This window comes from Panthera leo, chromosome E3, assembly GCF_018350215.1.
Source record: "Panthera leo isolate Ple1 chromosome E3, P.leo_Ple1_pat1.1, whole genome shotgun sequence".
Classification (NCBI taxonomy): Eukaryota; Metazoa; Chordata; class Mammalia; order Carnivora; family Felidae; genus Panthera; species Panthera leo.
Window position 1 is genome coordinate 31,110,653 of NC_056694.1, and position 21,099 is coordinate 31,131,751.

Here is a 21,099-nt window from a genome sequence, read left to right on the forward strand (position 1 = left end):
TTCTAATATTTTTTATACACCATTCAACGTAAATAAATATTTCCCTGAGTGCTTGGAGCCATTCTAGAAATTGCTGAACCCGAGGAAGGGGTGGCGGGAACTCCAATTTATAGCCAGTCACTCCAAAGTGCAGGTGGAGACCTCGGACTTGAGACTGGCATCTGAAACGGAGGCCACCTTCTGGGACGGGCCCCGAGGCTGTGGTGTCTGCACTAACTCTGGTTCATCAGAACTGAACTCAACTTCAGGACACCCGGTTGGTGTCCCCAGAGTCGGGGAATGGTTCGTGTGGGAAAAATCCCCACACATTTGGTGTCGCAGTGTTGCGAGTCGAAGAAAGCATTTTTTGCCGTTACAGACACAACTCATTCTCCAAAAGCATTCTAGGATCCTCATGCCAGAAGCTCGTCTGTTCCCCCAGTACATGCACGCGGAGTGGTGGCCATGGGTCACATGCTCTGGACCCCACGGGGAGCGGGACACAGTAAGCTGCTGCCTTCCTAGAACTGGCACCTGATTGGTGGCAAACGAGCCAAAAAAGGGTATAATTTCCGGTGGTAACAATGGCCATGCAAAATATAAAAACCAGGAGGAAGTGCCATGGGGAAGAGCTCCTCAGACAAGGGGAGAATTCGGCTTCTCCGAGGAGACAAGACGGGTTAGGAACTACCGCAGGGGACAACATTCTGGCAAAGGAACGGTGAAGGCTATGGCACGGGACAGAGGGGGCTTCTTCGAGGACACAAAGGAGGCCGGTGTGGCTGAGGCATGGTGAACAGGGTGTGTGGGGGCAGAGGAGCCCAGAGGGCAGGCATCAGGTGCATCACACGGGGCCTCAGGGACCATGGGGAGAATGTTCCACCTTATTCTCACGAGCAAAGCCAGGGGAGGGTTTCTAGAATATCATTCGTTTGCTTATTTTTAAGTTGCTCTGATGGTTGTGTGAATTATGGATGGCTAAACAACACAACTGGAAGAGAAGAGAGCAGTTAGGAGCTGCTACAACGTTCCACACAAGACACGGTGGCAGCCTGAGCCAGGCTCATGGCGGTGAGATGGCAGAAGCTGCTGGCCCTCTTTGAGGTGGGTTGGGGGCGGGTTATGGAGGAGACAAGACCTCCTGACCACAATGGGAGGTGCAGTCTGTCGAGAATCTAAGGTTGACTCCCAGGTTTGAGCAACCAGTTAGCGGCACGCACGGAGACAAGTGTGGTAGGCAGTGGGGTTTGGGTGGTTTGGGTCTCCCCAAAGTGAGCACACGTGAATCCCTGGAAGCTGGGAATGTGTCACCTTGCATAGCACCTCTGTGACTCTGAGTTGGGAGATTATCTCGGGTTATGTGAGTGAGCCCCCTCTAGTCACCCAAACCCTTCGAAGAAGAGAACTTGCTCTGGCTGGAAGGCAGGGGATGCTGCAAAGGAGAAGTCAGACTCCGCGTGCGACAAGCAGTCAGTGTGCCACTGGTGGTGTGGGACGTAGAGGCTGCGTGCGGGGACTGGAAGAGGTCTGCGGGGGTGGGAGTGCCCGTGACAGCCGGCAGAGAAACGGGGACCTAAGTTCTATGATCACTGGGACATTATTTCCGCAACACCCGGACGAGCAAGGAAATGGTTTCTCCCCCAGACCTTCCGGAGAAGAACCCAATCCTGCAAACACCTCAGTTTCAGTCCAGAGAGATCCACATCAGACTTGTGACCGTCAGACATTTAATAATACGCTAACATGGCTTCAAAGGCCGTGATGTTTGTTACTGCAGCAAAAGCAAACTAATACAACCGGGAAGACAGAGGAGGAACCGGAGGCCGGGTGGCAAGACCAAGCCTCTGGCTCTGCCATCGCATATTCGCGGAGCAGGCCAGAAGGCAGGGGGTCACGGACAGCTGGAACGACACACAGAGAGGCCTCAAGTCACTCACGCCTCCTCCACCATCACCTGCAAGAGAGCTAAGACAGACGGCGGCACAGCGTGTCCTCCACAAATCCCGGCGGCGTGAATGTGGACCGTCACCCGCGGCCAACCTCCTCCAAGAGCTGCCTAACCAGGTGCTCGTGGCACTTCTCCTCCCACTGTCTGAACGCTCTCCCACCAGGCTCTCCCCCACCTGCTCCAGCCCACGTCACCGCTGGCGGGCGCCCGATTATTCCACAGGTCACCTGCCCCCATCTCACTTCGTCCATCAGCAACATCTGACACCGGTGTTCACAGTCTCCGCCTTCAAGCATGTTCTTCACTGGGCTTCCAGCGCCACACACTCTCCCTCGGTGTCCACCCCCCCACCCCAGGCACTGCCTCTCCGTCACCCTAGCTGGCACGTCCTCCTCCTTCCTACAAGCTCTCAAGGTGGAAGGCCCCAGCGCTCAGTCCTGGCTCATCTACACTCTCTCTCCCAGGGATCTCATCCCATCTCGGGCCCTAAGCATCTTGGTTTGTCGACACCTTCCACGTGTATTTCCAGCCCAAGATGCACACGTATCCTTCCCGTCTCCTCTCCCACACCCAGCCACCTCCAACACAGCACGTCTGCACCAGAAGTCCCGTTTGGTCGCACGAGGGCTGCTCTGCCCAAAGCCATCCCCGTCCCGGTCAACTGCAAGGAGAAGCTTCTGGTTGCTCAGGGCAAGCTCCTCCCGGCCATCCCGTGCTGCTCTCGCTCACACCTCACCGCCCAAGTTCCGGGAAATCCTTTCCTGGACACCCAACATCGACACCCAGCCAGAGCTCACCCAGGTCTCGGCCACCACCTCCCAGCTGGATTCCTGTGACCACCGCCTTGCTCTCCTCCCTGCTTTGGCCGTTCTCGCCTAGACGCTCATCTCTGGACAGCAGCCAAAGTGATCCTCAACAACTAAGTCAGGGTGATACTCCTCTCTCGGAAACCCTTCAGTGGCTTCCCCTCCCCGCCCCCACCCCCGCCCAGTTTCTGCACAGAAAAAAACACAACCTCCTCATAGCAGTGCATGAGGCCTTGCAGGAGGTGAGCCACCGGAACCTTCTGTGACTTCACTTCCTTCCTAGTCACTCCTTGCTGTCCCTGGGATGTGCCAGGCACACTCCCACCCTAGGCCGTTCCCAGGCCACCTCCTTCTGCCTCAAATGTTCTCCCACCCGCTGGCCACGGCTCCCTCATTCAAGCTCGCACTCAAGCAGCACCTTCTCAGCGAAGCTCCTCCTTGCGTGCCTCTGGTCAGACACTCCCGGTCCCCTCGGCCCGCTCGGTTTTTACTTTTCCTCCAGAGCAACTGTCACCTTGCAACAGGACATACATTTTTTTTACCCTATTTGCTGATGACGGTGAGTCTCCCTCAACCAGAAGGTAAGCCCACCAGGACAGGGACCTTCACGTGGTTCATTCGCTGGGAGCCCAAATGGCAAGGAGAGTGGCCTATGACTGCCAGTTAACAAGTGTTTTTATAAAGGAATTAATGGATGAAAAAATAAGCAAATACTTCCAGGTGAATGCCCGGTCCCTGGAGGCTCACGGCCCCAAGGACTGTGTGCCCCCCATCTTTGGGCCCAGCACGCGGGAGGGTTGGAGGGCACCAGCCGAACGGACAAATGACTACTTCCTGTGGGTCAGACCCACAGACATGAGCCCCAGTACCACCAGCTTCTCCGTGTGGGTCTGAAAATTCCTAGAACCCCACACGCAAACCCTCCTCCACCCTCATCCCCAGCGGGCGGTCCAGACGGCGAGGACAAAGCCGGCCAGGGCTGAGGTTTGCTGGGCTGGCGCCCAAGTGGATCCGAGGAACAGTTACAAAGGTGGAAGGGGCAGGGGCTCCCCCGCGACGGGCGCCGTGCCACCTGGAGGAGCAGCCGGTGGTCCAAAGGCTCCGAGTGGCTGGGCGCCCGGGGCCCCTCAGGCAGCTGCTGCCTCTCAGCGGTGTGACCAGGGGACACAGGGAGCTTTCCCAGAGACGCCCGAGGACTGAGGGGAGGCCGCCAGCACCAGGAGGAGGTTACGAGGCAGGTGTCGGGACAGGGGCGAGAAACCCAGGGCACGGGTTCCTCCAGGGCTGAGCCCACGTTCACGGAGAGGTAATAAGCATGCACGAGAGTGTGATTACAGCACCCGATTTAATTCTCTTCTCCAGCCTATCAAGTTCATACAGCCCCCCGTTTTGGAGAGGGGAAGACCGGATTCCCGAGAAATCGAGGAGCCAGTGGGTGGTGAGGCAGACCAAGGAGGTCTCATACTTTCAGAGGACACTGGATGAGGTCACCAAGGGGGAACCCCAACCCAGAATTTCTCAAGCAGGACCTCCCAGTTTTCTGGCTTACAGACAGGAAGTTCATATGCTTTGGGACCCGGTAGGCATGGGTGGAAGGAGGGGTAAAAAGCCTTCCTTTAAATCTGTCACTCTGAGGTTTGAGGATGGGGCTCGCGAACAGTCTTCTCTGTCATTTAATTCTGTTTCTGGAAGTCCTTATGGATCATTTGTGACAAGGGGGTCTGGAGGAGTGCGGCGATTTTCTTCAAAAATATTTAGTTGGGGCACCGACTAAATACTAGTTGGTGTCTCGGTCGGTTGAGCGTCCACCTCTTGACTTCGGCTGAGGTCATGATCTCACGGTCTGTGGGTCTGAGCCCCACACTGGGCTCTGCGCTGGCAGCACGGAGCTTGCTTGAGATCCTCCCTCCTCTCTCTCTGCCCCTCAACTGCTCTCACTCTCTCTCAAAATAAATAAAGAAACTTAAAAAAAAAAGTAAAGTAAAAACTAAAAATATTAAGTTAATGGCTTCTGCATCACAAACTTCAGGCATTAAAAACCCTAAGAAGTAACAAACTGCAGGTCCGTGTCTGGGGGACTGTGCCCGGCCCTTCCTGCCCCTAACTTTTCAGTCCCTCTATCGACCATGCTTCCTCATCCTCCTCTGGGCCTTTGCACATGCCCTTCCATGTGCCCTTTCCTACCTGGAAACTTCTGCCCACCGAAGCCCAGCTTATCCTTCAGGGATTGTCTTATGAGATTCTCCACAGGAAGTCTTCTCGGCCCGGCCCTGCCCCAGCCCAGGTGAGGGCGTGCACTCTGGCCTCCCCGAGCCCTCCAACCCGGCCCACGACACACTTTGAGAAGTCTTCTTGACCTCCCCACATGCCCTCCCCAGCCTCCCGCAAGCCCCACGAGGGACCTCCTGTATCCCAGAGCCCAGGCACAGGGCTGGCACCCAGCAGGTGCTTAAGCAACATCTGGCAGGTGAAATAAAGAGAAGGCAAAGAAACGAGAGCGGAAATGCAGGGCAGGACGGTTCAGCACACGGATGGGTGCCGGTCACCCACTGGCTGACACCGTGCTTACTACGGGCCCGGAGGCATCCTCAGAGCTTTTACACATATTCCCACCACTCTCAGCAACAAGCCTACCGAGTAGCCTCTGCCCCATTTTATCCGTGAGAAAAACAGGCACAGAAAAATCAGGTCACTTAGCTCAAGCCCACCACTGGAGAGTCGTGAACTCAAGGTACAAACCCAGCAGGCGGTTCTAGATCTGTCCCTTCAGCTCCGCATCATGCCCTGCCAGACTCTGTACAGCGGCCCCACCCGGACCACACCTCCTGGTGTCCCTGTGCTTGTGCACGCACTGCCCTCGCTGACCTGGACTTGGCTGTGACACTCGCTCTGGCCAGCAGGTGTGACACAAGCAGAGGCTGCCACGTCCGGCAGGAACACTCCCGAGAGCCCTGAGATGACCAGGAACGCCTGAGGCCGAGCAGGGCGCGTGGACACTTCGGGTGAAGGAGGACCAAGGGACGTGGCCACCAGCCAGAACGCGGGTGCAGATGCACCAGCCGCAGCTGGCCCGGCGCCCCGCACCCCCCCCCCCCCCCGGTCCTCCGGGCCACTGGAGCTGAGGCCTCAGGTGACACAGAGCAGAGATGAGCATCCCGGCTGTGTCCACCGAATCTCTGCCTCACACAAATGTGAGCAAATGCAACGGTGGCTGTTTTAAGCCACTAACTTCTAGGGTGATTTGTTAAGCAAAAACAGGTAAGAGAAGCACGGCCTCGCTTTTCCAGACACGACCACGCAGACCCAGTGGGGTACTTCTCAAGTCCTTACTCGTTCGGCTACGCTCACACAGCCCAACCGTGCACCTGTCACTTTCTGGGTCCAGGATTCGGCAGAGGAGAGGGAAAAGCCCCGTTCTCTAGAGCTGACACTAGTGGGGGGTAGCCGGGGAAGCCAACAAACCAGTTTTTATGTCAAACAGTGCAAAGAGCTACACAGAAAACTGAAGCTAGGTCAGGGGTGCTGTTACACAAAGAACAGTCTCTCGCTAAAGTGGTATTTAGCTGAAGACCTTGGGGAGAAAGGGAGAAGGGCATATAAAGATCTGGAAGTGGAACATACCAGGCCAAAGAGGCAGCAAGAGTCTGGAGACTGCAACACGCCAGAGGGGAAGGAGCGGAGGTGTCCGGGGCAGGACGGCAGAAGGAAAACGGAGAAGAGGGAAGGGCCAGACTACGTGGGGCTGTGAGGGGGAAGGTATGAAAGGAAGCCCGAGAGGCTAGAGGGGACATGACCCAACTTCTATTTTCCAGGGCCCCCCATGGCAGCAGCAGAGACTCACAGCAGGGAAGGCGCAGCCACGGTGGGAGCAGGGCCACCAGCAGAGGCTGCCGCGACAATCCCAGCACATGCCGACGACCTCTCCCAACTGGGGAGGCAGGTGGGCTCAGAGCTGTGGGTCTCACCTTTGTCTACCTTTCTCGGAGACGAAAATGAGAGCGTCACTCTTGCACAACGGCAAAGCTGGAACACGAAACACACGTGGCCGCCGTCACAGGTGGTTTTCTTTTTGAAGACACACACTAATGGTACCTCCCAAGCATGCCACCTAAGGAACCCAATCGAAAGACAAGCAAACCTAGCCTGGAGACCGCCTGAAAGGGGGACTTTTTCAGCCTTCACTGAGCCTGAAAATAAACAATATTGTAATGCTCTGCTGGGTAAAGCCACTATGGAATGTGGGTCCTGCTGCGCGTTTTGTAAATGGAACACTGAACCGACGTCTCTCCGGGAGGAAAAGCTGCACCTGTGTCAATCACGGACCACGGGCGCCTTCCTCGTTACGAGTCACTGCTCATTTCAGTCACTCACTTATTCGCTTCATCTGGAAGAGGAGCTGCTCTAAGCGGGAAGGTATTTATTTTTACCCAAAGAATCGTTTTCAGGGAAAAGCAGGAGGAAAGAGACCATGTGAGCCATAGGGAACTGAAGCAGAGGCAGAAAGACTGAACCAAGAATATAGTCTGAAAGGAAAGGGTTCGATCTAAAAACATAAGACACGGAGCCCTGGTCGTGTCCGTTTCCTCGGCCAAATGCTTGCATCTTCCCTTAATTCCCATCGTCCTCGCCCCAGCTTCCAACTACTGCACCTGGCTTGCTGAAAGCTGCAGGGGCCAACAGCTCAAGTGGCACAGACCTTGGCCGTCACCAATTCTGTCTCCGCAGTTGGACAATGTAACAAGTTCAAAAGGCCAATTTGATCCCTGTTTAGGACTCTTGAAAGACACTCCATTCTTCTTAAAGCAAAGACCAAATCCTTTCCTGGAACCTGTGAGGCCTGGGGTGCTCTGGGCCACCCCCCATTCCTTCACCCTGGGCCCTGACAATACCGGCCTCTCCTCGGTTTTTCTGCCACCTGTTCCTCCTCCTGCTTTGGACTTTCTCCCCCTGCGAGGCAACGAGATAAACCTGGTGTGGAAGGGGAATGCCTTCCTCTTTCAGGTCTGAGCTCCAGCTCCTCCTCACCGGAGCTAGACCTGACCCACACCCCAGTCCGCAAACCTGAGTAGATGCGTCACAGCTCTGGTCTTTGACGGTGACCACGGTGGGCCGGGGTCATCGGTCCCAGCACATCACAAACTGGCCCTTCTGTACTGCTGATACTGAAAGGTTCCTCTTTGACTCTAGAACTCAACTTAGCGCTGTTTTTGATCCAAAGACCCCCAAGCTGTGACCCCCCCCAAAACGGAGGAGGGACTAGCTCTAAGGATGATCAGTTGTCTCCACCAGCATCCTGTCCCTTCCTCACACCATCCAAGGTCATACGTCACAACGTCTACCAGCTCCACGTCCTTGGAGACCTCAAGAGCTGCGCGCTTCTCCGAAACCAGGCGCCACCTGATTTCACACCAAACTTTTTTCAGTGTTAACCTGCAGCAGTCCGAGTTACCAACTCCAAGGAACAAGATGACAAGATCAACACGTGGGGTGCCTCTCTCAGTCATCCTCAGAACTTTGCAAGGAAAGTAAGAACAGAAATAAAAACGCAACAGCTAACATTTATGGAGTGCTCTCTATGTGCCAGGCACTGTGTTCCTTATCTTTTGTGGGCTCCCTGAAGTTTCACAAAAACTCTACAGAGTGAACACTGTGAGTAAGATCCTTATTTCACAGATGAGAAAGGGGAACCTTAAGGAAATGACTAGCGTTGTGCCCTCCCCCAACCAACTCATCTCTCTAGAACACACCATCCACCACCAAACCAGCCTGCCCCCAGAGCAGCTAACTCACTGTTTCCCATAAAAGGAACAGAAGCTGCTTCGGCAGGAAACAACTTTTATTTCAGAATTCATTGACCAAGGTCTCCGTCATCATCAGTCAGGAGAGATGCAAGGGTTATAAGCTAACCGTCAACCACTGGTTTCAGTTTGGCAGGAAAAAAATAAAAGCAAAATTAAATGTCTTTAAGCACTATACTTTTAACCATGTGGAAGAGAAATTTCCCTTAAGTACCTAGGAAAAGTCCGCATTGCCTGTGCCAGGGCAAACACCTAAGAAGTGGACACTGTCCTTCAAAACGCAAGCAGATGGAAAGAATTAAGACAAAGTCATCATAACATAGTCACAAGTAGTGCTCACTTCGGCAGCCCATGGACTAAGACTGGAACGATACAGAGAAGATTGGCATGGCCCCCGCACAAAGATGACAGGCAGATTCGCAAAGCTTCCGTATTTTTCTGAGGATCCAAAATCCACAGAGAACTTATCCAACTCAACACCCTAAAACAAATAATCCAGCAAACAAATGGGCAGAAGACATGACTAGACACTTCCCCAAAGAAGACATCCAGATGGCCAACTGACACACGAAAAAATGTTCCACGTCACTCATCATCCGGGAAATAAAATCAAAACCACAATGAGATACCACCCCACACCCATCAGAATGGCTAACATTAACAACTCAGGCAACAATAGATGTTGGTGAGGGTGCGGAGAAATGAGGATCTCTTGTAATGCTGGTGGGAATGCAAACTGGTGCAGCCACTCTGGAAAACAGTGTGGAGGTTCCTCAAAAAATTAAAAACAGAACTACCCTACGACCCAGCACTACTAGGTATTTATCCAAGGGATACAGGTGTGCTGTTTTGAAGGGGCACATGCACCCCCATGTTTACAGCAGTGCTATTGATAATAGCCAAAGTATGGAAAGAGCCCAAATGTCCACTAATAGATGAGTGGATAAAGAAGATGTGGGATATATATACAATGGAATATTACTTGGAAATCAAAAAGAATGAAATCTTGCCATTTGCAGCTACATGGATGGAACTGGAGGGTATTATGCTAAGTGAAATTAGTCAGTCAGAGAAACAAATATCATGACTTCATTCATATGAGGACTTTAAGAGACAGAACAGATGAACACAACGGAAGGGAAGCAAAAATAATATAAAAATTGGGAGGGGACAAAGCACAACAAACTCTTAAATATGGAGAACAAACAGAGGGTTACTGGAGGGGTTGTGGGAAGGGGGGTGGGCTAAATGGGTAAGGAGCATTAAGGACTCTACCTCTGAAATCACTGTTGCACTATAAACTAATTTGGATGTAATTTAAATAATTTTTTTTAATTTTAATGATAAAAAAGAATAGTAAGATTATCAACAATAAAAAAACCATCTTTTTGCAATCATCAAAAAAAAAAAAAAGATAGTAGTCACACATATTGGGAGACGGGCACCACACTAGTCAGGGATTGACAGCACGGTCACAGTCCGTCACAGACAAGGAAGGGTCCTATCAACCTTCTGAGGAGCTCCTCTTATCTCACCATTTGACAGGTGGTAAAACTGAGGCTGGGTCACATCACATCCCAGCCAAGGGCATGCACTGAGTAAGGAAGAGCGCCACGATTCGGCCTTAGACTGACCGATTCCATGGCCAAAGCTCTCAACCATCACATAAAGGATCCACCAAAAAAGGGCAACATTTTTCAATTTAGCTTTACCATTTAGAAGCAATTTTTACACAGGCGGGAAAAATCCAGTGCTCTATATCATAAGAAAAATGTGTGATTACCACTTAGGTGGGCCCTCCACCCGAGGCCCCACCAAACATTATAATTAGATCCACTAGTAAATTGCCACAACAAATCTGGAAGGAGAAACGTGACTGTTCTTTTGGGAACACAAAACTGTCGCTTCCAATTAAGTAACAGTAACAAATGGTGAGAAATGTGGCTCCTGGAGCTACGCGCATCTGTGTTTGCACATGAACCAGCCACCCTCCCGTGCGAGCGCGCCCGCATCGTTCCCTCCAGCCGCAGCCAATTCTCAGAGACGGGGGACGGGTTCTCAAAAATGGTAAAACCATCTTTCATTTACACAATACTGTCCCAATCAGTACTGAGAGGAAGATTTTTGCTTCTAGGAAGCACAAGAAACTCTGTTTAGCGCGTGTGACTTATGTGATTGTATGAAGGAAAAAACAGAATCTTCTTCCACTCTCAGAGCTAGACCCACTTGATCACCCTGAGAGGGCAAGAGTAGCCTCCAGGATCATAGTCAGGTTACCCAGCGACCTCCCATCCTGTGAGACCCTCAGCCCATGTATTCTCAGTTACTCATTCATCAACTCATCACAAGGCATTGGAGTTATTATCTGTCTGCAAAGGAGACGCCAGGCACGGGAGAGACGCCAAGAGCCAGGCGGCAGAGTGGGAGAAGACTGGGGCTTGGGGATCGGTGGGGCCACACGGGAACCCTGCCCCCAGCACTCGCTCTACCAGCTGCGTGACCACCTAGGTGAGGGGACTGGGCTGTGGTTACGTGCAGCACGTGTCCCAGAGTGACATCGAACGCACAGTTCGTGCACGTGCAGCTAGGTGCACGCACCGGTGTGTACATGATACACCAGACCCGCACCGAGAGAGAAAGGAGAAAGGAACACCACTACCGGGTGCCACCCCACGTTTCCGCTCGTCGCGCCTGGGCGCCAGGACGTGTGCACAAGAGATGCGTGGCCTGCTGCTCCCCCGGAGTGTTGGCGGCCACGTGCCCCCACCGCTAGGAGGCTCCTACTCAATGAGAGGTTGTAGGGCTTGACACTGTGTGAGAGTGTGGGTGCCGGAACGACCTAGCTCTTAAGTGCCCGCCAGCCACCGCGTGTGGGCTTTGACTTCAGAATCAACCATCCGTTCCGCTGCCGGAAGCACCAACACCCACAAAATGATACCTTCCCAAGGGATTTCCCAGAATAATTCCAACTACTGGGGGTTCCCACTGTCCACGCTGGTGAGAACCCAAGCCCTGCAAGAGCCACAAGGGACCCTGTGACACTGGGTGCAAAGTCTCAACAGGGATCCTCCGACATCACCCACGTGACTCACGGAATGCCGTCCGCGCACGGTAACAGTAACGAGCAGGGCTTCCGGGGGCTGGCGATCCCGCCCACATCCGTGAGGACAGAGCCGACCCCGCCATCAACGCCCTCGGAGTTTTCTAAACGGACCCGAAACCCAACCGAACATCTGTTTAACCCAATTAAATGCCCAGGGGTGTCTGGGCCAGAACAAAGGCCCAAACAGGCCATCAGCATCCTTGAACAGACAAGAGGCGTCTCTTGAGCCCAGCAGTGACTCGACTACAGAGCCGCTTACTGAGAGGCCCGGCCAACCCTCTCTCGGGAACACAAAATGCTACCCCAGGTTGTGGAATCAGGTGCTGGAGAAACACGAATGACAGGGAAAAAATCGTAAAAATTAACTCTGCGTTTTGACAGCGGGGCCTGTTTCCACTGAACCTCGTGCTTCAGCTGATACTGACCGGCCTCCTCGAAGCCTCTGTTCCTCTTCCTGCCTCGTGCACCCTTAACCTCAGAGGTCCTGACGGGATTTCATGCGGACCGACCAGCAGCACCTTGCTCGGCTCTGCTTGACCCTTACGTGAAATCAGCCGTCGGGAGAGCTGGAAGAAATTGGCAAGATTTGGATTCTCTACCCGTAACGGAAGACAGCCAAGGCAGACGTAGGTCAACTCTGGGATCGATGCCCTTCTTTGTGAAACTCAGCGGCCCAGGGCTCCTCTAACCAGGGATGGGGGAGAGGCAGCTGCTTTCCAGAGAGAAGACCAGAGGACAGCTCATCGGATTTGAGGTCGGGACCAAGAGGAACCCCCTGTCCTGAAACATCAGGGTGCTGCTGGCATCCTCCAACAGGCACCTGCCTGCCCTGGGCTCTCTCGAAGCACGCTGCTGGAGAGTGCTGCGCTGCTCACAAGAGACTGTCATGGGCAGGTGCTACGTACTAGAAGCACAGACCCCATTTCCTCAACTTCTGGGGAAAGAACACCCAACTTTTGTCTGGAAGGCCAGTTCTCCCCAACCTTCCCTCACCACGGATTCCACCCAGGGCCTGACTCCGGCCCTGGGCCAAGGCTGGCACGCAAACGGGGCTGGGCCAACCAAGGCGTGCGGTCTCCCGGCCAAGTGCTGGTTCGAAGACGCGCACGCTCGGGTCAGAGCAGCTCCAGGAAACTTGTGCACAGCCGTGCGATGCCGACGCAGGGGCTCTCCCCCTAGGCCACAATGGACGTGAACTAAAAAGGGCCCAGGTCCCAGAACTGCTGCAATCATCTTATATTCAGGAGGGGAGCCTGGCCTGTCTGATGATGGAGCCAACGTGGAGCAGAAGCAGGGAAACGCTGAGACAGAGAGAGAGACAGAGAGAGACAGAGAGAGACAGAGAGAGAGAGAGAGAGACAGAGAGAGAGAGAGAGAGAGAGAGAGGCGGAGGCAAACAAGGAGAGAAACAAAGACTTACAAATAGCCATACAAGCACACACAAATTAGGCCCTAATAATAGCCAGTCCTTGACCAAGCAGTGCCTAAAGCCAGAAAACTTGTTACCTAAGTCATCAACAAATTCCCTCTTAATATAAAATAGTATTAGTAATTTTTAGGGTTTCTTGCCTTAATACAAAGTCAACTTCCCCCGCTCCACAACAATGACTTCTACAGGACCACCAGGCCAAGCCCAGGCAAGAATTTTAATCAATAATCATTAATCCTCTTAAAAGCCACCTAGGCATGTTATGAGATCACAACTGGAATCCTCATTATTTTTTTAATCTGACCAAATTTTAAAGCTTATCTTGACAAGGAGCAAATAAAAGGTTCTTTTTAAAAGAACACTGAACAGGGACTTGTTCCCACACACACACATACTACAAGACTATATTAACATGCTACGGTATGGCCTCAAGAGTCCACCAACAGATTCAAGGCAACAAAAGATACCAGACACAGACCCTAGAATGTTGTTTTTTTTTTTAAGTTATGAAAAAGACAGAAAGGAAGCATCACAAACCGAGGGAGACCAAGTGTTAGCGAACAGCGCAGAACGAAGTAACTGCTTAATTAGCGAGCTGGAGGGAGACAACAGGGACCAAGTCAGAACCTCTCTCTACTTCTAACACTAAAATAAACTCCCAATGTATTGCAGAGACTTAAAAATTTTAAGTAAGTCCAAGAAGTAAACACTCGTTCTCAGGAGCTGTAACAACTTTCCAAATCAACAGACAAAATCAGAAAGAAAAGTCCACCAATGTGATCAGGTGAAAAATTTTAAATGTTATATAGGTCAAAACACATGACACAGACGGGCGCCTGGGTGGCTCATTCGGTTGACCATCCGACTTTGGCATAGGTCATGATCTCACGGTTTGTGAGTTCGAGCCCCGTGTCAGGCTCTGCGCTGACAGCTCAGAGCCTGGAGCCTGCTTCGGATTCTGTGTCTCCCTCTCTCTCTGCCCCTCCCCCACTCTTGCTCTGTCTCTCTCTCCTTCAAAAATAAACATTAAAAAAGTGGGGGGAGGGGCGCCTGGGTAGCTCAGTCAGTTGAGCATCTGACTTCAGCTCAGGTCACGATCCTGCAGTTCGTGAGTTCGAGCCCCACGTCGGGCTCTGTGCTGACAGCTCGAAGCCTGGAGCCTGCTTCTGATTCTCTGTCTCCCTCTCTCTCTGCCCCTCCCCCACTCACACTCTGTCTCTCTGTCCTTCAAAAATAAACATTAAAAAAAACACATGACACAGAGAAATGAAGGGAAAACAAGTATTTGCCACCAAAGTGGCCACGTGTTACCACAATTCTTATAAATATGAAGCACAACCAAATTATAAAGAGAAAAGCCTAAAGATGTGGTAAGAAAAAAACAATGAAGACCAGCAATAAACGGACTCTTCACACCAACAAAAACAACCACAAACGGCTAACACTTGGGAAAAATCCCATCGCCACAGACACCCAAGACGTGTCATCCGATCAGCAAAGTGAAAATGCTAACACCCCATGTGGGAGAGAGGGAAGCAGAGCAGGCGAGCACGCGAGGCCCACGTCGACGCGCTCTTGCCGGGAAAGTGCCGGCCATCTCTGTCAAGGGCCTTGAACGGCCCAGGGACCCGCTTTGTAGGAGCTGACCCTAGAGAAATCAATGGAGTCACATACGAAAACGTGCACAGAAAGATGGTCGCCATACGGGGCGCCTGGGTGGCCGAGTCGGTTCAGCGTCCAACTCTCGGTTTCGGCTCAAGTCGCGATCCCAAGGTCGTGGGACTGAACACCACGTCAGGCTGTGCACTGAGGGCGGAGCCTCCTTAAGACTCTCCCTCTCTGCCCCTCTCCCCCTTCTCGTGCTCTTAAAAAATTATTACAAATGTATGTGTATATACATGTATGTATAAATGTATAACGTATAAATGTATGTATAAATGTATGTGTGTATACGTATATACATATACGTATGTGTGTATGTGTGCGTGTGGATAGATACAGATACAGAGACACAGATACAGAAACAGATGATGGTCAGCGTAACAATAAAAAACAACTCCAATTCCAGGCCGTAGCAAGGAGGAGCCGTGATGTGGCCACACAGACTGCTAAGGAAAAACATTTAACGACATGTAAAAATGCTCATGATGTAATCCCAAGTGAAGTGAGAGAATTCAAAATGATATACATAGAATGCCCCAAATTTGTTTCACACAGACACACAAAGATAAAAGACTGAAAATAAGCACTTCGAAAATGTGAACAGTGGCTCTAAACTAGTGATGAGATTAAAAGCAGTTTTTTTCCTTTCGTTGTTCTAGTGCCTGCTTTTAAAATTCTAATAAATGTACAGCTCTCGGCAATCAAAATACACACACACACACTTTTCAGTACAAACAGCCTTGGTTTAGTAAGTCCACATTCGCTGGCTAGCTCCTGGGTGCATAACACCGAGCTAGGTAAGCTCTGGGGGACAAAAGCGAATCCTCCAGTCTTCAAGGAGCTTCGAGTCCAGGGAGCTAGGTACAACCCAGGAAATGGGGTTGAACGATTATCGAGCCTGCTAGCCAACCACACACTAAATGCCGAGGCAGACGTCGGCTCCGTCTGGTTCCCCACATGCCACGCGCTTAACGTGCTCGCTGTACGTCTGGGTACACAGCGTCGCCCGATGAACGCTAGCTACCGCCGGCACCCCCTCTACGGCCAGGGCAGGCCAGCGTGCCTCCTTCTTCCGTCATGGCAGAAGCCCAGCCTTATTCAGGAAGGCCGTGCTCCAGGCCAGAAGATCACGTCACACCTCCCTCACGTGAGCGGTGCCACTAAGAGACACCAGCCAGTAAGCTGTAAGCCCCGGTTGTTAGATGGGGCCTCCAGGAAAGCTCCTTAACCTGAGGATGGACAGCAGGCATCACCATCAGCCCTGTTCATGCAGACGCGCGTTCAGACGAAGACTTTTTTTTTTTTTTTTTTTTTTTTTTTTTTTTTAATTTTTTTAACGTTTATTTATTTTTGAGACAGAGAGAGACAGAGCATGAACGGGGGAGGGGCAGAGAGAGAGGGAGACACAGAACTGGAAGCAGGCTCCAGGCTCTGAGCCATCAGCCCAGAGCCTGACGCGGGGCTCGAACTCACGGTCCGTGAGATCGTGACCTGAGCTGAAGTCGGACGCTCAACCGACTGAGCCACCCAGGCGCCCCCAGACGAAGACTTTTAAAGTCAATACTCGCCAACTGAAACGACTGCCTTTCTTTTTCCAGTCCGGTCTTTTGGACAAACCAACGACAAGTGGTAACTGCTGGAACACACCTGATGGATATTTATTTAACAAGATTTGTGTCGGATTGATGCGAAAAAAGCGGAGATGTAAAATCAAAACCTATAGTACTGGGAAATATATATGTAAAGCAGTTCTGAGTTATCTCTGAGACCAGAGGTAGCTGTATTCAAGAGAGAGATCAGTTATTAAGTCACGCATATCCCTCCCTATCCCCCCCAGCGCAGACACAAGTCCTACGGAAACAGAAAATTGTACTTTTCCAATAACCCCTAAATTGTTATTTATTTCCAAATCCTTACCTGCTTCTCTTCAGTTCCCTGAGGCTTCTACACCCTGCCAAAAAGAACTGGGAACATAAATCAGAATCTATACTCCAAACATATACATATACACCCAGATCAAATTTACAACCTAGGTTTTCACCCACTCTCTATTATGTTTAAGTTTTTCCGTTCCAAACACTGATTACTCTTCCTTTCAATAAAAGAAGCGTGGAGTGCAAATCTGTTTTACCCAGAGGCTTTTCCATTCCTTTCCCGTGTGTTAATTTGAGGCTTGCCACTCAATCAGAAAGCAAGAACCCTGAAGAATATCCCAACATTGCGCAGGTGAAAATATATCAATACAGAAGAGTAACACGGGAAAATGCAAAGGCAGAAGCAGTCATTTCCATAATAAAGCTCCTAACGAACTCGGGCAGGGGTACACACGGGAAAACTTGCCCGCGCTGCTCCCACCCGACATGCCAAAGATGTAGCTCAGAAAGTGCAAAGGCATCGCTGCGGCTTCGTAACTGAATCTCAAATTAAGTACCGGAGGCCTAGGGGACAGGCTCGCAAACGGCAAGCTGCAAACCTGAGCACTGTGCCAGCTGGTTCCGGAGCGCCTCCTGCCAAGCCGGGGGCGTAGCAGGGACGAGGAATTCAACAGTTTGTGTCTAAGTTCCCCAAACTTCTTAAACACTAGAGACAACCAAAGAGAAGAAAGAAGGAAAGAAAGAAATGCAGAGAGAGGGTCACTTCCGGTCACCTGCTGTAGCCATCTGATGGGGTAAACTGGAAGAAAAAGGTAAGGAATAATGAACAAAGAGGCACGGCAGGAGAGAGACCTTCGAGAGGAATAAAGAGACCAAGCCAGGGGCACCTAAAGAGAGGAAGACACAGAGGCGGAAGGGGAGGAATGAGAGAAAGACATGTGCACGCACACACTCAGAGAGACCGGGGGCGGGGAGAGGGGGGAGAACAACAGTAACTGAGAAACAAAGAAGGGACACAGACATGCCACGTGAGGAATCGAGACCCAGAGGAAGCATTGCATCATTCGGTCATGTGGTCAACAGGTATGTTCCGGGCGCCCGCTACATTGCTCAGAAGGGAGACCACTGTACCCGAAATAGCGTCAGTCCCTGGCACGAGAGGTATGTCCACGTAGCACAGTGGTGAGTCCAGAGGGGGAATGAACAATTCCCCAAATGAACCCCAAAATCATTGGGCCAGAGCCAGAGTATTTACTCTCCAAATAGTGAATCATTCTGAGGCGTAATACTGCAACACTGATTGTTAAAACAAACTCAATTAGGCAAGACACCAAAAATAAGAGGGCTCAAATAACAACCACAAAAATAAGAATCAATGAACTCCATCCAAATCAAAAACCAGTGAGCTTCAAGGATACCAGCAAGAAAGTGAAACAAGAATGAGAGAAAATATTTGCACATCATGCATCTGGTACGGGTCTACCGTCCAGAATATACAAATAACACACACCCGATAAAAAATACAGCTAATTGAAAACCAAAGGGCAAGGGTTTGAAGGAACAGCTCTCTAAAGACAATACACAAATAGCCAGAAAGCACGTGAAAAATCACCAACGTCACTAGCCATCACGAAAATGCAAGTCAAAACCACAATGAGACAGCATTTCACTTCCACCAGGACATCTATAGTAAGAGGGACAGATGATAACACGAGCCGGCAGAGATGGGGAAGAACTGGAATCCTCATTTGCCGCTAGCGGGAGGTGCAGTTAGGAAGACAGGGGGGCAATTCCTCGACAAGTGAAATAGTTACCATGTGATCCAGCAACGCCACCCCTAAGGGCACACCCAAGAGAAATGACATGTCCACAAAACAACTTGTGCATGAACATTCAGAGCAACATTGTTCACCACAGCCAAACACAGCACCAGAGTCTGCAAAGGAAGAATGGATAAACAAAATGGCGTACAGCCATGCAGTGGAATATTATTCAGTCGTAAAAAGGAAAAGAGTACTAAAACGTGCTATAATTTTGGATCAATCTTGAAAACATGATGCTAAATCAAAGAAGACAGACACAGATCATACCATTCAATTCATAAGATAGGCCCAGAAAAAGCAAATCCATAGAGACAGAAAGTAGATTAGTGGTTGCCTGGGGCTGGAGGGAGGGGAAGGAGTGTCTGCTTCCAGTGAGGAAGACAGAACTGGGGCAGAGAATTACATAAATGACAACACAACTGCAATCCAGCTAAGGGTCACCAACAACCCACCCACGTGCTGGAGAAATCATCTGTCCCTGCGCCTTCTGACTGCCCAGACCCTCAGGCCTTGTACCGTCGGCTGGGGCCTACAGGCCAGTCAGAAAGGTGAAGGAGTTGGCTGGTTTTGATTTCCTGGGAGGTTCAAGCAAAGACTATGGTCAGTGCAAACGCCCTGAGAGGCAAAGTGGTGTGGTCCTGTAACGGGAGGAAGAGACCAGTCCAGGGGGCTAGAGCGGAGAGAGAAGGTGAACAGGTGTGTCGATGTGGGGAGGGGGCTGTAGAGACCACAGGCCGGCCTACGCTGAAGACAGCGGAGATCAGGAGCCATGACAGGGCAGTGAAGGGAAGGACTCAGGGACACGATGGTCTATATCGATTTGCATGTTAAAAACACCAGAACCCATCAAGTTATCTGAGAGAATCAAACAGGTGGTAGACATGAACTCACTTCATGGACTCTGGGCACCTCCGTGCGAGACGGGGAACCAAGGAGAAAAACTCAAGAGCAGAGTCCGCCCCAGGCAGTGCAGGGCGCGGCTTGAACTGGCTCAGCTCGTCGCATCTTCCCAAGGACAGTTCTCAGGGAACAGTGAACCATACCCGCTCTGCAGAGCGGGGCGATAAAGCTCAGCAGAGTGGCCTGCCCAAGGCACAGAGCTCAAAAACGGGCATGGCCTGGACCCGGCTGGCAGCCAGCCTGATCCCGGAACCTCTCCCCTCAACGCCTCTAGGGCTCACGCAGCAAGCGCTCATTACGCGGCGGCAGGCAATCCGCACTCCTCCTGCTCCAAGCCCCTGCTTTGTTCCTACAGTCAAGGGTTTCACAAGGCAACTGGGGATCAGCACCCTGGTAGCTTAGGGAGAATGACGCTCCGGTCAGTAGCCAGATTTCCTTCACTCTCAGCCACCCACCGTGAGGCTCAATGGGAGATTACGAACCAGAGCTGTTCTTTCGTTCACCAAAGGAAAAGTGAGCCCAGGATTCAAGGTTTTAAACCACATCCACTACGGAAGTAATTATACCATGAGAAAGACGGCAGGGGGATTTCAACAGGGCTTTACACGTCCGTTCCCCCCTTAATGACCATAAGCCTTTGTAAGTCCCTTCAAACAAAGGCTTGAAGCTTTCGCTCCCAAAATCCTGACCGTCCGAGTGCCTACACCAGGCCAACTGCTGAACACCCAAACCGAGGACATTCCAGAAGGGGAGGAGAAGTTAGAACTATGCCAGACACTTGAACGGGGAACGGACTAAAACAGAGCCAGCTACTATTGTGCTATAGGGTTAATTAACAAAAGAGGCACAGCTGGTTAAAACACACAGCCAGCATCTTTACCGATGCCAAGCCCTCATATAACCCCTAGGAAAAATTCTTCTACATGCCAAGGAAATGAGCTGGTAATTCACCAAAAGGAAATTCAATTTATAAATACAGAGAAAAAAAAAAAAAAAGTATTCCATCTCCATAGCAACTCAGGAAATACAAATCAAATACAATCAGCTAGGTTTCTGCCTGATGGTGTTTAAATGGTAACCATTCATTAATGCAGCAGAGAGTGGCCAACTAGACCTGTTTCTGGGGACACTTTCAAATGGACAGATCGCCAAAGAGCAACATGGCAATCCATCACAGGAGCCAGAAAAAACATGCCATTTCACCCAGCAGTTGTATTTATGGTACCACTCCTCCTAAGTAACTAGAAACATGGGAAAATTCTGTATACAAAAGACATTCTCTGCAGCATTTTTCAGTAGAATAACATTTAAAAAAAAAAAGGTCTAACACAATAGGAAACTGACTAAATAAACCCTGGTCTATCCTCTAGATCTAATAACATGCTGTTGTTAGGAGTTGGGAGTTACACAATCTATGAAACACTTAAAAAGTCTTGAGATGGACAATTACAGAGAAAAGCAAGGTTCAAAACTGCATGCACAGTGTGAGTTCAATATCTTTTTCAAAGTGTTAGCAGGAGGAAAACTCTTCCTAAGGAAGTCCTGTTTTATTTTCTCTAATTAAGTGGCATAGTGTGGCAGAAGACCAAGCTCTGGAGCCCAAGAGAGTCAACGTTGTACCCTATTTAATCAACCTGGTTAAAGAGTGTTATCATCAGCCAGTGTAGCCTTTAAATGACTTGTTGCAAAGGAAAACTCAACCCTTATTCTTAAAAGCCGCTGACGTTACTTACAGCCCAAATCATTCCCAAGGGATGGAGTAATACTTTGGGTTTGG

General features: G+C 50.9%; 1 protein-coding gene and 1 non-coding gene across 9 annotated transcripts in view; one reads left to right on the forward strand and one right to left on the reverse strand.

Moving 5' to 3' along the window:
* The window catches only part of SNX29 (sorting nexin 29), a 500,159-nt gene that overhangs the window by 255,299 nt on the left and 223,761 nt on the right, over window positions 1–21,099 (reverse strand). The gene's annotated exons all lie outside the window — the stretch shown is intronic.
* Window positions 8,864–8,970, forward strand: LOC122210390. The gene has a single exon (XR_006198038.1). It is a non-coding gene; the product is annotated as a U6 spliceosomal RNA (small nuclear RNA).